This window comes from Hyperoodon ampullatus (genome assembly GCF_949752795.1).
Source record: "Hyperoodon ampullatus genome assembly, chromosome: 12".
NCBI classification, from domain to species: domain Eukaryota; kingdom Metazoa; phylum Chordata; class Mammalia; order Artiodactyla; family Ziphiidae; genus Hyperoodon; species Hyperoodon ampullatus.
The window spans coordinates 54518589-54524588 of record NC_136925.1 but is presented as its reverse complement, the minus strand read 5'-3'; positions in this window follow the sequence as shown (position 1 = coordinate 54524588).

Sequence of the window (6000 nt, the reverse complement as noted above, 5' to 3'; positions counted from 1 at the left end):
CATTCTGCTATGTTGATCTAATCCTCTCAGCACTTTGTAACCGTTAAAACAATGATTATCAAATTTACTCTTAAAAGTATATACTGAATCTTATTCTTTGTATTCCATGCATGCTTTGCACATGATGCCTCTTTGGTAAACTTTTGCTGAATTGAAGCCAGTTAAACTGAATATTAAAGTTAAAATTCCCTAAGCACCAACATTTTTGTTTATTAAGTCTAGACTAAATATGAATCTCCACAGGGGTAGAAAGAAGAATTGTAACTGTTCTTAAATGATAGAATGATGAAATCAGTCAAATAATAGTTCACTTGAATCTAGTATCTAATTTCAGTGATTTTTTAAAAAATGTGTAAATCAGCAATTTGTTCAGCTGAAATAATCTCCTGTTTTAGTTCAAGTATAGCACTATTAATACATGAATCAGATTGTCCTGATTTCTTTAATTTTCCTCACAGTTCTTTCTCACTAAAACAAAATATAAATCACTAATATTATGTCTCAGTTTATAATCATTTGGACTTTTTCCATTGGATCCAGTCAGTAATAGTCTCTTTTGGGTAAAAAGAGAAAAATAAAAATAAAACTTTCTATCCTCTCCTATACTTTATGTCTGATTTATGTCTATACCAGTATAAGTGAATTTTAGATAATAACAGGAAAAGTGGAAGTGACTCTCTTAAGATTTATGTGGAAATTTTCTTCCCAAATATAACAATAAAAAAAGGAAATTCTTCTTTTAGTAAATACCCACTCTGTGCTAGAACTGTGCTTGTCACAAAATCTCTGTGTTTATCCCCACTATGTGGAGATAAGGCTATCAAAACTCAGAAAGATTTCCTTCACACTTATTAGGATGGTTAGTGCAAAAACAAAACAAAACAAATAAACAAAAAGAAAATAACAAGTTTGGGCAAGGATGTGGAGAAGAAAGAATTCTTGTGCTTTGCTGGTCAGACTGTAAAATGGTGCCACCACTGTGAAAACTGGTTATAGTGGCTCCTCAAAAAATTAAAAATAGAATTATTATATGATCCAGCAATTCTGCTTCTAGGTGTATGCCCCAAAGAATTGAAAACAGGGACTCAATCAGATATTTGTACACTCATGTTCTCAGCAGCGTTATTCACGATAGCCAAAAGGTGGATGCAACCCAAGTTATCTATCATCAAATGGATGGATAAGCAAAATGTGGAATACACATAAAATGGAATATTATTCATCCTTAAAAAGAAAAGAAATTCTGACACATGCCACAATATGGATGAATCTTGAGGCACTGTACTAAGTGAAATAAGTCAGTCACAAAAGACAAGTCCTGTCTGATTCTGTTTATATGAGGTACCTAGAGTAGTTAACTTTATAGAGACAAAAAAATAAAAGGATGCTTGCCTGGGACTGAGGGCAGGAGGGAATGAAGAACTGTTTAATAGGTATAGAATTTCAGTTGGCGGAAGATGAAGAAATTCTGGAGATAGATGGCTGCAGAACAATGTGAATGTACTTAATGTCACAGATCTGCACAACTAAAAATGGTTAAAATGGTAACTCATGTTATTTACATTTTAACACACATACAAAAAAAAAAGCGTTAGAACGGTTAAATAACATTCCTAAGTTCTGCTATTGGTAAGTGGTAAAGTGAAAATTCCCACCCAGGTAGGAATTCATTCATTCAATCAGCAAATTTTATTATGTTCCTACTATACTAGCCGGACACTGTGCTGGTGCTGGGATACTTCAGAGAGTAAAGGAAAGATCCCTGCCCACTTGGAACTTATATTCAGGTTGGAAGAGAGAGACAGTAAATCAAAATAATTAAAGTATGTTATGTGGTATTGTGAGAAGGTGATAAGTGCTAGTGATAAAAGGAAAATTGGAACAAGGCAAGAGGAACAGTGGCTGCCAATGTAACTGACGTTCAAACTCAAGCTTCATCCATAAACCTATGTTGTCTGTCAGGCTATAATATTTCAGAAAAAATACAGGGGTTTTCTTTATTTTGGATAAGTCTTTGTTTTGTCTGTTTTCTCTTTTCCTGCAAGTAATTTATTAAGAAAGTAAAAATAAGGCATGTTTTATTTCTCTAAGAATCAGACAAGAGCTCTTTACAATACATTGAAATAATATTTCTTTAAGGATACCTCAGCATGTAGGTTATTGTCCCTTTTGCAAACCTAGGAAATAAAAGACATGTGGAGCTTGGAGAAGACTTGTGCCCCTCAAATGCGAAAAACGCTCTTGAGCAATACAAGAGTTTTCAGACTTCCAAATTGGCTATTAGTATATTTGTATTGAAATACTGGATCTGGATTTTACTACTGTGTGGCCTTGAGTAAGCCAGACTTTCTTACAAGAAAAAGGAACATAAAACATCAGCTCTATTCACTTTGCAGAGCTATTGTGATAACCAAATAATATACTGTTAGAGAAGCAGTTAGTTATTTACCAAGCACTATATAAAGATGACTTAGGCACTGGTAATAACATGGTCATAATCCATGTTTCAGTTTACACTGAATGTGAAGAACTGGTTTTGGAAGACCCATAGTTGCCCTAGATGCACACTGAAGCCTTAAACATTCTCATATCACAAAGGAAGGAAAGAACCAATATCTTCCTACCCAATGTCAGTGGAACCACAGAAGCTCTAACCTCGTGAATGTCTGGTGTGGAGTGAGGAACTGCTAATGAAGGCATCAAAATCACAGAGTCTTGCAGCCAGCCATTTTATACAGATTTCTCGAAGTTTTCTTCATTTTAGCATTTTTTCCTCTAATAGGAAAATAATTTCGCTTCCCATATCTTTAAGTGTGTGAGTTCAATAATTGGTGAAAACCAAGAGACCAAAAAAATAGAAACTGATGGAAAATTTACAGTCCAGTGTATGCACCCATTACCAGTATAACAGAGCTCTAATTTACTCACCAAATAAAAACGCTTAAGGTGGATACGAATTAGGTCACTGTTGGTGTGTATATGTATATATGTATGCACTGAGGCACTGCCTTGTCGCACACTGTGTGACAGTTGTGGCCAGCTTAGGAGGAAGTGACTGCTGGTGTGCAAGACGGAGAACTCAATTCATGATTCAACTTTTTAAAAAACATTAATGCAGTATGTTTATATATTGTATCTGTTACATGGTATTTTAATTATATATGTGGTTGTCTGATCCTCCCTTTCTACTGTGAGTTTCTGAAAGAAAGAGTCTAAAATACAGAAGTCTTTTTTTTTTTTTTTGCCATGTCCCGCGGTATGTGGGATCCTCGCTCCCCAACCAGGGATCTAACCTGCACCCCCTGCATTGGAAGTGCAGAGTCTTAACCACTGGACCACCAGGGAAGTCCAAGACAGGCCATTTTCTTTTGTGTTGGGGGGCTGCGTTGGGTCTTCGTTGCTGCGCGGGCTTTCTTTAGTTGCGGAGAGCAGGGGTTACTCTTTGTTGCAGTGCGCGGGCTTCTCATTGCGGTGGCTTCTCTTGCTGTGGAGCACGGGCTCGAGGGTGCCCAGGCTTCAGTAGTTGTGGCTCGTGGGCTCCAGAGCACAGGCTCAGTAGTTGTGGCGCACGGACTTAGTTGCTCCACGGCATGTGGGATCTTCCAAGAACAGAGCTCGAACCCATGTCCCCTGCATTGGCAGATGGATTCTTAACCACTATGTCTTAGCCACCCTGTGTCTCTAGTGTTCAGTGCAATATTTGGCACATGGACAGTGATGTATCACAGCTGGTATCTTCTGCAGAATTTCAGTGTTGAAAGTCTGAGTGGTCAGTGGCTTTTAGTATGACACAGGCAACTCCTGATGGCAAAGGAGCCTTCTCAGGACAGAATGTGGGAAAGCTTTAGAGGATGCCTGGCCCCAGCCAAGAGGACAAAGGTTCAGAGCATGGCTTCAATCCTCACACATGTGCTAGAGCACTACTTCATATCCGTATTAGTTTTTGGTTTAGAAAACTCACAAGTCAAAACCCGGTATAGGTGAAGGAGGGCTCAAATTAAAGGTCTATATATTGAGTTGTGGCAAATAAGACAGGGAAAGGAAAGAGGGAATGAGATGAAATAGAATGAAGCAGAAAAAAGTGGGGATGGAAGAATAAGCCTCTATGTTAAGGTAGAAAACTGAGTCAAATAGAACTGTGCAAGCAAAAACCTGAGCAAGAATAAACATCGATAGGGAATTATACAGTTTCAGCACTGAAGATACAGAAATGTCCTAGGAAGTTGCCCTGTGCATTACAGGACATCAGGTGATTTCCAAAATGTTTACAGTGAAATACAAACAGAGAGCTGTATCAAGAGTGTTGGGCTTATACTGAAAGGACAGCGATTTGAACATCTTGATACCCATGCCCAATTATTAAAGTCCTCTATGGAGAGTGTAGTGGTCATCCTTTGGGCCTTTCTCTTTGTCTCAGTGCATTCTTCTCACCTATGCTTCAGATCGTCTTGCCTTCATCTGATTTCCCTTCTTTTCCAGATTATCCCCTTGTGATTAGCCTGAGTCAACATTCACAAAGTTGTCTCAATTGGAAAGTCTGTCTGGATTGAAGAGGTTCACCCTAAGACATGGCCCTCTGCGTTTTTCTCCTTACCTTCAAGCATTGCAGCCTACTGGCAAGTGATACACTTACCTTCATCTGCTCTAAACTTACAGGACACAAGAACCCCAGTGGAGTACTATGGATCTCCCCAATTCTAGTTATTTTGGGAAACCAACATCTTAAGATTTTTTTTATTACATGGGTATGTTTACCTATCCATGCACAATTTAATTCATGGGATAAACAAATAACTTTGATAAACTCTTTTTCAGACATGATGAGTTTGGTGTAAGTATGTGAGACGGCCCTGTAGGCAGATCAGTTTCTAGACTGGTCGGCAGATCCAGAGGTCAGATGAAGGTCTGGGTAGAAGCAACCAATTTAGGAGCTACCAACCTCCAGGTTCTCCTCTCTGCCATCCTTCTCACATACTTTCAGTTATTTTTACAATACACAGATATAAGCAGGTCATTGCCTACATACAAAAATCTTCAAAGAATCCCTAGAATATGAAAAATAAAATTTAAATATCAATACTTCAACATGAGCATTCAAATACCAAAGCTTGGCTCTTTCTAGACTTTTCCATTTAATTTTCCACCACTGGCTTTCCATGGAGCCATGGCATCAGGCCGTGCACTCATTTTACTGCAAACATACTTGGCGATATCCCACCTTCAAAATTTTGCTGAAGTTGTTTTCTCTAAAGTCCAATCTCTTCTTGAACGCCCTTCTAAAATCCTCCAGGAAGACATTTTCTTTTGTCTTTTGTCTTTAATAATTAAATCTTTATCTACATAAAACTGTTTGCACAAGTTTTCCTCTATTTTATCAATGAATTTATTAGTCAACTTATTTCTAAACATTTTAAATCAATCTCTCAAGAAGTCAGAACAGCAATTAAGATATATTCTTCACCATTTGGTGGCTTTCAAATATTCAGTAGGAAAAGGATATGGCTCCTCTAAGAAGACTTTAATTCCAGTAAGGTAATTAATCTCCATGAGGAAGAGGCTCTGAATGAGAAATGAAGATGAACTAAGGGAGGATACAGTTCCAAGCTCTACAGTAGATCCTACCTACCAGAACTAAGCTGAGGGGAAGTAAGTTACAGTTCATACTCATAAAATGATAGGAGATGATTAAATAGATAATTAATTAATTGAACAGATGACTCCAGGGACCTGAGCTGTCCTGGGGTGGGGTAGCTATGACTTTTCTCTGAGCTATAAAGAAAACAAGGAATTTGTGTAAAAAAAAGAAAAAAAACACAGAAAAAAACCTAGCATATTCAATAGAATGGAATTTCGAGAGAACTTGCTATGTTTAGAGAATAACTATCATTTAAGTACAGCTGAGGTGTCATAGGCATAAGACAAGAGAGTTAGGAGAAGATCAGAGCTTGAGTGAATTTGTAGACCACACTAAAATGTGTGGGTAATTTTGATCATAGGATT